We start from the raw sequence: 11713 nt of genomic DNA on the forward strand, positions 1-11713 counted from the left end.
ATATTTAGAGTCTTTCCTCTTCTAGCAGCTTGGTGAGAGGTGAAGGTGATACTAGGCTTCCAAACATACTAGAATTCAATGTACAATGGGAAAGAGCACTGGACAGAAGCCTACATTCTGTTGCTGGCTCAAGTTACTTAACTTCTAAGTTTATTTATCTGCAAAATAAAAGGTTGGCATTAGAGCATTGCTAAATTCCTACCCAAATCCAAACTCCTGTAAGGCGATGACCTATAAGTGTTAGTCCTGGTCTGATGGAAAGAGGGGGAAGGTGGATGAGAAACAGCATTTACTAAGCATGGAGGAACAGTGCTAAGAACTTAACAAATACTAGTCAAAAGACATCAGGGGGATCAATCCTGGCACTAGAAGCCACTTACTGAGTTACTTTGGGTTAGTCACGTAATTTTATGACCTGAATTTAGAAAATGGAAATAATAATGTTTTCAAAACCATGTCAAAGGACTATAAACAGAAAGCTATATATTAATGTCCACTCTTGGTAGTAACTATTTCTGAGTAAATTCATCCTACCTAGAAGGATATATATATATAATATAATATAATATAATATAATATAATATAATATAATATAATATAATATAATATAATATAATATAATATAATATTATATTATATTATATTATATTATATTATATTATATTATATTATATTATATTATATTATATTATATTATATTATATTATATTATATTATATTATATTATATTATATTATATTTTGAGATGCTAGCACATTTTAAATATTGATTTCCTAAATGCTATGAAATAATTTTTGAAATAGAAAGAATCTATTTACTGGTGCAAGAGGAAAAGTTTATTATTTCATACTTGTGTAGGCTCCTTTTTTTTTAAACCAAACAAGTGGAAAGTCAATATATATAATGAAAAAAAAAAGAAGGGTCCTTGTGAAAATTCTTAATTGCTGTTTTTAGGATATACAAATCTGTGGTATTTTATATTTTTAAAATTAGGGTTATTTTTAAAATGGACACAATGATTGGCAATTTTTATTATTCTTGACTAGCAATACATTTGGACTGGTTTCATTCATCTTAATATGTGCACATACAAAGCACCTGATTTTTCAGTATGCTATGGAATTTTCCCTTTGTGTAACAGTCAGCATAATGAAATTTTGAGATGTATACAATTCCTTATCTTTGAAATAAAGTCAAGAAAATTCTTCAGTACATATTCCCATGAATTCACAGTTCTACATCACACTTGCTATAGGACCAATGAGTAGTCAATAATGTGAGGTTTTAATAGCAATGAAACTAAAATATGGTGTGCTTGTAATTTCCAAGCAGCTCCAGATAATCTATGAAAAGAACAAAAATAGGCTGACCATTCAAAAGTTGAATAAATGTCCTTCAAATACATGGATTTTTTAAAAAAATCAATAATTACAAAAATGCCATAATAGTGAAATATCATTCCTTTTGGAAATCTTGGTATGCATTCAAGTATATTGACAAGAATATGTAGTATCAAGGGAATTAAGATTCTGAGGTGATGAAAAGCAAATTTTTAATTAGTTAATTCAGTATGAATAAAAACATAGTTTCTATTGCCAAAGCTGGAGGGAATACTTATTTATCTAGACTTGAATATCCTCTCAATCATGAATTATTTAACAGAATTGGCTGTGATATATTTTTATTTGATTGTTTTGTTTTGTTTTTTTTTACAGAGTAAGAAGAAATATCATTAAATAACACCCCCCAATCAAAGTTTAGGTATTATAGAATTGGCAGTTGGTTATAATAAATTATATGTACTTCCTATAGATTCCATTATTCAGCCATTCAGAATAAAATTAATACCGACTCAGTTTTGGATTTGTTAATATTAGATAAGAGCTAAATAGCCTGAAGGCAAGCTGACATTTCTGAATTGTCTTGATTTATTTTGATACGCAGGTTCTTTTGCTAAACACTATAAACTGAATTTAGTTTTTCTGGAGATTGATATCAATAGAAAACCAATATATGTACACATGTATTTGTAAACATGTATACATATACTCTTTCTTTTCTTCTTATTTCATAAAATGTATTTTTAATTTTTATGGGAAAGAACATTTAACCTCAAATAATGTGCTTTTTCATATTCTATAATTAATACAGATGTTGAAAAATAATATGTAAAGATCATAGAATTTGATTCACTAAGTTTGGATTTTGTTGTTTCATGGATTATGGCAAATCTATTAAGGTACATGAAAAAATAGTTGTATGTAGTGGGAAGGCATAGATGGTTTGTGTTCTCCCTAGTTGGGCAGAATTATCATATTGACTTCATCATAGATCCATTGCATAATTAAGCTTAGACTATGGGAAGAAAATAACTTTTTTCATAGATTTTGCATTTCTAGGATTGAGGAACAGCAGTGGTGTGATGTAGTACTGTCAAATTCAAATAGAAGGATTCCTATGATCAGATATTTACTAAGAAAACTAAAAGTTGACATTATCTATGTTGTATTTTTATGAATTTTGTTAAATGTTTATTCTGATTCAGGCCACTGAATGTGTTTAACATCTCTAGTGTAATGGATATAGTTCTGGACAAGGAGTTAGGTAGCACTGTTTTCAAATATTTCTGTTAATACTTACTAGCTGTGTAAACAAATTTGTTGATCTCTTACAGTCCCATTTTCCTCATCTATAAAAAGGACATAATACTACTTACTTCACAAGGTTGTTAAGAGGCTCAAAGATTTGTAAAATATTATGTAGACTACCTAAATAATAGTTCTTAAAAAGGTTATTTGCATAAATGTTAACTAGAAGGCACTTTGAAAGAAATATTTTGGTCAAGAGTGTGAGAACTTTTCAGAGAGCCATTTGTTTGGTTAGGAATGATGGAAAGAGATTACTGCTTTAAAATATGAGTTCAAGTAATAGTTTAAAGCTAACTAAAACAGTAGAACTTAAGAAAAGTGAATTTACCTGTTGAAAGAATGTAACTTTGGATTGGAATGTTGAGGACAATTTAAGCATAATGGAGCCATGGCATGTCACACAATAAGATTAAGCTCATGGAAGGATGTCTTTGTAAGCCCAACAACTAAGCATGGAGCCTAGTCTTTTGTACAAAAGGGACACCCAAATTAATAATTTTTGCTAAGTTGTTATATTGAAGAAATCTTTAAAGATTTAAAATTTTTAAAGCTTATCCAAATCTTTCCTTTCCATCCAGTATTAAACTAGATATTTGAAAAAGGAGGAGAGGATCAACTTAATCTGTATGACTTGCTATTTGAAAAAAAAATGCTCTTTGGATGTTTTGTCCTACTTAATTGTTACTAATCACATGTCAATTAATGAATAGACTTTTGAATCTTATGAATTGAGAGTCATGGTTGGGTATATGGAAAATGGGATTTGATAAGTTAGATGAGAATGATTTTTAAATTTTTTGTAATATAGAATTATTCTTTATCATATTAATGTACTTGTATTGCACTGGCAGTAAATAACTGGTCACAGACAGCCTTGGGAAAATATACAGCTAATAAGAATTCTCACATTTAAAACTTTTCACAAACTGTCCCTTCCCAGGCTTTGTATACTTTACTCCCATCTACACGCTCTCCAAACTAGCTACATTGGCAGCTGCTTTTCACACATGGCAGTTAATCTTTCGTCTCTATGCCTTTGTACTGACTGTCTCCTATGCCTAAAATATTCTCCCTCCTCAGCTATGCTTCTAACTTTTCCCTGTTTTCTTTAAAACAGTCCAAATTCCACCTTCTGTTGGAAGCCTTGCCCAGTATACTTACTTCACTCCTGTTCTTTCCCCTAGTACTTTACCTGTCTGATTATCTTCCATCTACTCTCAGTATATACTTTATATTCTGTAATTAGATCTATTTTTGCCTTTGCTTTGTTTGAGATAAGGATTGCTACACCACTTTTTTGAATTCAGCTGAAGCACTATATATTCTGCTCCAACCCTTTACCTTTATTCTGTGTGTATCTCTCTGCTTCAAATGTTTATTTTTGTAAATGGCATATTGTAGGATTCTGGTTTTTAATCTACTCTGCTATTTGTTTCTGTTTTATGGCAGAGTTCACCTCATTCACATTCAGTTATTATTACTATTTCCCTCCATCCTATTAACCTCCTTTATACTTTTTTTCACTTCTTTTACCCTATTCCTCCTCACCAACATTTTACTTCTGCCCCCTGCCCCCCCAATCTGTGCTCCCTTTTATCACAGTATCCCTCTCTTTTCTTTACCTTTCCCCCCCTGCTTCTGCTCTTCCTTCTATCAATGACCCAACTTTTTCCCTTACCCTTTTAATTCCATAAAGAAGAAGCTAAATTTCTTTACCCAAATGAGTGCATGTTATTCCCTCTTTGAACCAAATATGATAGTAAGGTTGAAACAATGCTCACCCCTCTATTCTTTCCCTCTTTTGTAATAGGTTTTTTGTGCCTCTTCATATGATGTACTGAACCCCATTCCATCTCCCCATATACTCCTTTTTTCACCCCATAATTTTCTTTATATCATCACATCAAATACAATTTATATTTATACCTTCTATGTATACTCTTTCTGTCTGCCTAAATAGAGATACAGTTCTCAAGAGTTCTAAGTATTATCTTCCTGTGTAGGGATGTAAACCGTTTAACCTTATTGAATAACCCTTTTTCCTGTTTACCTTTTCAAACTTCTCTTCAGTCTTGTATGGTAAGATAAAATTTTCAATTAAGTTCTGGTCTTTTCATCAGGAAACCTTGAAATTCCCCTATTTAAATGAATGTCCATCTTTTCCTTTGAAAGAGAATGATTAGTTTGGCTAGATAATAAATTCTTGGCTGCAATCCAAGCTCCTTTGCCTTCCAGAATACCATATTCTAAGCACTGTGATCCCTTAATGTTTAAGATGCCAGGTCCTGTGCAATCCTGACTGTAGCTCCATGATAATTAAATTACTTCTTTCTGGCTGCTTGGAATATTTCCCCCTTGACCTGATAATTCTGGAATTTGGCTACAATATTCCTTGAAGTTTTCCTTTTGGGGTCTCTTTCAGGAGCTGATAGATGAATTCTTTCAATGACAATTTTATCCTGATTCTACAATATCAGAGAAGATCTCCTTAATAATTTCCTGGAATATAGAGTCTAGACTCTTTTTTTGATCATGGCTTTCAGGTAATCCAGTAATTCTCAAATTGTCTCTTCTGGATCTATTTTCCAGGTCAGTTGTCTTTATAATAAGGTATTTCAAATTTTCTTCAATTTTTTTGGTCTTTTGATTCCATTTGACTAATTCCTGGTGTCTCGTGAAGTCATTAGCTTCCATTTGTCCAATTTGAATTTTTAAGGCATTGTTTTCTTAATTAAGCTTTTGCACCTCCTTTTCCATTTGGCCAAATTAATTTTTTAAGGAATTGCTTTCTTCAGTCAATCTTTGTTCTTCCTTTTTCAACCTGTTGATTCTTATGTTTTATAATTTTCTTGTGTTGCTTTCATTTCTCTCCCCATTTTTTCTACCTCTCTCAATTGCTTTTTTTAAAAAAATTAATAAAGTATTTTATTTTTTTCCGTTACATGTAAAGATAGTTCTCAACCTTTGGTTATAGAAGATTTACCATTTCAGAATTTTCTCCCTCCCTCCCCTCCTACCCCCTCCCCTAGACAGCAGGTAATCTGATATAGGTTATATATATATATATACACACACACACATAATAACATTAATCCTATTTCTGCATTAGTCATGTTATAAGAGAAAAAAATCAGAGCAATGATGGAAAACCTCAAAATAGAAAAAAAAAACAACAGCATCAAAAACAAAAGAAATAGTATGGTTCATTTAGCATCTAAACACTGCAGTTCTTTTTTTCTCTTTTTTTTTTTTTCCTGGATTTGGAGATCCTCTTCCATCACAAGTTCCCTGGAACTCTTCTGTGCCATTGCATTGGTGAGAAGAAGTAGATCAACACTCAATGTTGATGTTACTGTGTACAATGTTCTAGTTCTGCTCATCTCACTCATCATCAGCCCACACAAGACCCTCCAGGTTTCTCTGAACTCCTCCTGCTCATCATTTCTTACAGCAAAATAGTATTCCATTGTATTCATATAGCACAACTTGTCCAGCCATTCCCCAATTGTTGGGCACCCCCTCAACTTCCAATTCTTTGCCACCACGTAAAGAGCAGCTATAAATATTTTTGTACATGTGGGTCCCTTTCCCCCTTCCATGATCTCTTTGGGAAAAAGATCCAAAAGTGGTATTGCTGGGTCAAAGGGTATGCACAGCTTTATCGCCCTTTGGGCATAATTCCAAATTGCTCTCCAGAATGGTTGGATCAGTTCACAGCTCCACCAACAATGGATTAGTGTTCCAATTTTCCCACAGCTTCTCCAACATTTATTATTTTCCTTTTTTGTCATTTTAGCCAATCTGATAGGTGTCAGGTGGTACCTCAGAGTTGCTTTACTTTGCATGTCTCTAATCATTAGATATTTAGAGCATTTTTTCATATGGGAATAGATAGCTTTGGTTTCTTCATCAGAAAACTGCCTGTTCATATCCATTGACCATTTCTCAATTGGGAAATGACTTGGGTTCTTATAAATTTGATTTAGTTCCCTATATATTTTAGAGATGAGGCCTTTATCAGAAGTACTGGCCTCAAAAATTGTTTCCCAGCTTTCTGCCTAGCTTCTAATTTTGGATGCATTGCTTCTGTTTGTACAAAAATTTTTTAATTTAATGTAATCAAAATCATCCACTTTGCATTTTATAATATACTCTATCTCTTGTTTGGTCAAAAACTGTTTTCCTTTCCAAAGATCTGATAGGTAGACTATTCCTTTCTGTCCTAATTTACCTATGGGATCACCTCTTATGTCTAAATCATGTATCCATTTTGACCTTATTTTAGTATAAGGTGTAAGATGTTGGTCTATGCCTAATTTCTGCCATACTATCTTCCAGTTTTCTCAGCAGTTTTTGTCAAATACTGAGTTCCTATCCCAGAAGCTGGAGTCTTTGGGTTTATCAAACACTACATTACTAGTGTCATTTACTACTGCATTTCCTGAGCCTAGCCTATTCCATTGATCTACCACTCTATTTTTTAGCCAGTACCAGATAGTTTTGATGACTGCCTCTTTATAGTAAAGCTCCAGGTTTGGTACTGCTAACCCACCTTCCTGTGAATTTTTTTTCATTATTTCCCTGGATATACTTGAATTTTTGTTTTTCCAGATGAATTTTGTTATTATTCTTTCTAGCTCTATGAAATAATTTTAGGTAGTCTGATTGGTATGGCACTGAATAAGTAAATTAATTTAGGCAGTATTGACATTTTTACTATATTAGCTCTGCCTATCCATGAGCAATTGCTATCTTTCCAATTATTTAGATCTGATTTGATTTGTGTGAAGAGTGTTTGGTAGTTGTGTTCATAGAGTTCCTGGGTTTGTCTTGGCAAGTAGACTCCCAAGTATTTTATATTATCTACTGTTACTTTAAATGGAATTTCTCTTTCTATCTCTTGCTGCTGGACTTTGTTGGTCAAGTATAGAAATACTGATGATTTATGTGGATTTATTTTATATCCTGCTACTTTGCTAAAGTTGTTAATTGTTTCAAGTAATTTTTGACTTGATTCTCGAGGATTCCTTAAGTATACCATCATATCATCTGCAAAGAGTGATAGTTTTTTTCCTCCTTGCCTATTCAAATTCCTTTAATTCCTTTCTCTTCTCTGATTGCTAAAGCTAACATTTCTAGGACAATATTAAATAATTGGGGTGATAATGGACATCCCTGTTTCACCCCTGATCTTATTGGGAAGGCCTCTAATTTATCTCCATTGCATATAATACTTGCTGATGGCTTTAGGTAGATACTATTTATTATTTTAAGGAAAGCTCCCCCTATTCCTAAACTCTCCAGTGTTTCTATTAGGAATGGGTGTTGTATTTTGTCAAAAGCTTTCTCTGCATCTATTGAGATAATCATATGATTTTGTTTGGTTTTTTTATTGATGTGGTTGATTATGTTAATAGTTTTCCTAATGTTGAACCAGCCCTGCATTCCTGGTATAAATCCCACCTGGTCATAGTGTATTATCCTGGTGATCACTTGCTGTAATCTCCTTGCTAATATCTTATTGAAGATTTTAACATCAATATTCATTAGGGAAATTGGTCTATAATTTTCTTTCTCTGTTTTTGCTTTGCCTGGTTTTGGTATCACCACCATATTTGTGTCATAAAATGAATTTGGTAGAACTCCATCTTCACCTATTTTTCCAAATAATTTGTATAATATTGGAATTAACTGTTCTTTAAATGTTTGGTAAAATTCACCTGTAAACCCATATGGCCCTGGGAATTTTTTTTAGGGAGTTCATTAATGGCTTGTTCAATTTCTTTTTCTAATATGGGTTTATTTAAGCATTTTATTTCTTCTTCAGTTAACCTGGGCAGTTTGTATTTTTGTAAATATTCATCCATTTCATTTAGATTGTCAAATTTATTAGCATACAATTGGGCAAAATAATTCCTAATTATTGATTTAATTTCCACATCATTGGTGGTAACATTCCATTTTTCATTTTTGATACTGGTAATTTGGTTTTCTTCTTTCTTTTTTTAATCAAATTAACCAATATTTTATCTATTTTATTGTTTTTTTTCATAGAACCAGCTCTTCATTTTATTGATTAATTCTATAGTGTTCTTGCTTTCAATCTTATTAATTCTATAGTGTTCTTGCTTTCAATCTTATTAATTTCTCCTTTTATTTTCAGGATCTCTAATTTAATATCTAATTGGGGATTTCTTATTTGTTCTTTTTCTAGCTTTTTAAGTTGCATGCCCAATTCATTAATCTTCTCTGTCTGTTTTTTATTCATGTAAGCATTTAGAACTATAAATTTTCCCCTAAGCACTGCTTTGGCTGCATCCCATAGATTTTGGTATGTTGTCTCATTATTGTCACTGTCTTGGATATAGTTATTGATTGTTTCTATGATTTCTTGTTTGGCCCATTCATTCTTTAGAATGAAATTATTTAGTTTCCAATTGATTTTCATTCTACTTTTTCCTGGCTCTTTCATACATGTAATTTTTATTGCATCATGATCTGAAAAGGATGCATTTACTATTTCTTCCTTTCTACATTTAACTATGGTGTTTTTCTTCCCTAATACATGGTCAATTTTTGAAAATGTGCCATGTACTGCTGAGAAAAAGGTATATTCCTTTCTATCCCCATTCAATTTTCTCCAGACATCTATCATGTCTAACTTTTCTAGTAATCTATTCACCTCTTTCACTTCTTTCTTATTTATTTTTTGGCTAGATTTATCTAATTCTGAGAGGGGGAGATTCAGATCCCCCACTAGTATAGTATTACTGTCTAATTCCTCTTGTAACTCATTTAACTTCTCCTTTAAGAACTTGGATACTATACCACTTGGTGCATACATATTCAATATTGATATTACTTCATTATCTATAGTACCTTTAAGCAAGATGTAATTTCCTTCCTTATGTCTTTTAATGAAATCTATTTTTGCCTGCACTTTGTCGAGATAAGGATTGCTACCCCTGCTTTTTTAACTTTAGCTGAAGCATAATATATGTCTACTACAGAATTTTACCTTTACTCTGTGTGTATCTCTCTGCTTCAGATGTGTTTCTTGTAAACAGCATATTGTAGGATTCTGGTTTTTAATCCACTCTGCAATTCGCTTCCGTTTTATAGCAGAGTTCATCCCATTCACATTCACAGTTATTATTACTGACTGTCTATTCCCCTCCATTCTATTTACCCCCTTTGTATTTCCCACCCTTCTTTCACCCTATTCCTCCTCACTGACGTTTTACTTCTTACCCCTGCCTCCCCCAATCTGCCCTCACTTTTTATCACCCCCCTCTCTTTTCTTTACCCTTTTCTCCCTTGCTTTTGTCCTCCCTTCTATCAGTCCCCCCTTTCCCTTCCCCTTTTGATTCCCTAAAGAATGGGTAAGTTTCTTTATCCCAATGAACGTATGTTATTCCCTCTTTGAATCAAATCTAATGAGAATAGGGTTGAAATAATGTTCACCCCTCCTTTCTTTCCCTCTATTGTAATAGGTTTTTTTTTCACCTCCTCATATGATATAATTCATCCCCTTCCACCTCCCCTTTCCTCTCCTTCCCATAGACTCCCTTTTTAACCCCTTAAAATTTTTTTTTGTATCATCACATCAAAGACAATTTATATTTATACCCTCTATGTAAAGTCCTTCTCTCTGCCCAAATACATTTACAGTTCTTAAGAGTTATGAGTATTATCTTCCCATGTATGGATATAAACAGTTTAACCTTTTTGTTTCCCCCCTCTGTTTACCTTTTTAAACTTCTCTTGAGTCTTGTATGTTGAGATCAAATTTTCTTTTCAGTTCTGGTCTTTTCACCAGGAAACATTGAAAGTCCCCAATGTCATTCAATGTCCATCTTTTCCCCTGAAAGAAAATGCACATTTTTGCTGGGTAATAGATTCTTGGCTGCAATCCAAGCTCCTTTGCCTTCTGGAATATCATATTCCAAGCCTTGAGGTCTTTGAATGTTGAAGCTGCCAGGTCCTGAGCAATCCTGACTGTGGCTCCATGATATTTAAATGGCTTCTTTCTGGCTGCTTGGAGTATTTTCTCCTTCACCTGATAATTCTGGAATTTGGCTGCAATATTCCTTGAAGTTTTCCTTTTGGGGTCTTTTTCAGCAGGTGATCAGTGGATTCTTTCAATGATGATTTTATCCTCTGATTCTATGATATCAGGGCAGTTCTCCTTAATAATGTCCTGGAATATGGTGTCTAGATTCTTTTTCTGATCATGGCTTTCAGGCAGTCCAATGATTCTCAAATTGTCTCTCCTCGATCTGTTTTGCAGATCAGTTGTCTTTCCAATGAGGTATTTCACATTTTCTTCTATTTTTTCATTATTTTGATTTTGCTTGACTGATTCCTGGTGTCTCATGGATTCCTTATGTTCCAACTGTCCAATTTTAATTTTTAAAGCATTGTTTTCTTCAGTAAGATTCTGCACCTTTTTTTCCATTTGGCCAAGTGAATTTTTTAAGGCACTGTTTTCTTCAATGGGATTCTGCACCTTTTTTTCCATTTGGCCAGATGAATTTTTTAAGGCATTGTTTTCTTCAATGAGATTATGCACCTTTTTTTTCCATTTGGCCAACTGAATTTTTTAAGGCACTGTTTTCTTCAGTGAAATTATGCACTTTTTTTTCCATTTAGCCAGTCAATCTTTGTGCTTCCTTTTCCAAGCTGCTGATTGTTTTTTCATAGTTTTCTTGTTTTGCTTTCATTTCTCTCCCCATTTTTTCTTCTACCTCTCTCAATTGATTTTTAAAATCCTTTTTGAGCTCTTCCAGGAAGGCTTTTTGTTCCTGAGACCAATTAACCTTCCCTCATGAGGCTTCACATGTTGGCAATTTGAGGGTATTGTCCTCATCTGAGTTTGTATTGGCTTCTTCCCAATTGATACAGAAGCTCTCAATGGAGAGGGCTCTTTTTTGCTTCTTACTCATTATTGTAGCTTATTTATTTATTTTTTAAGTTGAGGTCTGCTCTTGGGGCACCAGAGTCCCTGTTTTGGGCTTCTTGTGCAGGGGTATAGGTGCTGTGTGACTGGGTTTTTACTCTGAGGC

The sequence above is a fragment of the Dromiciops gliroides genome, chromosome 3 (assembly GCF_019393635.1).
Source record: "Dromiciops gliroides isolate mDroGli1 chromosome 3, mDroGli1.pri, whole genome shotgun sequence".
NCBI lineage: Eukaryota > Metazoa > Chordata > Mammalia > Microbiotheria > Microbiotheriidae > Dromiciops > Dromiciops gliroides.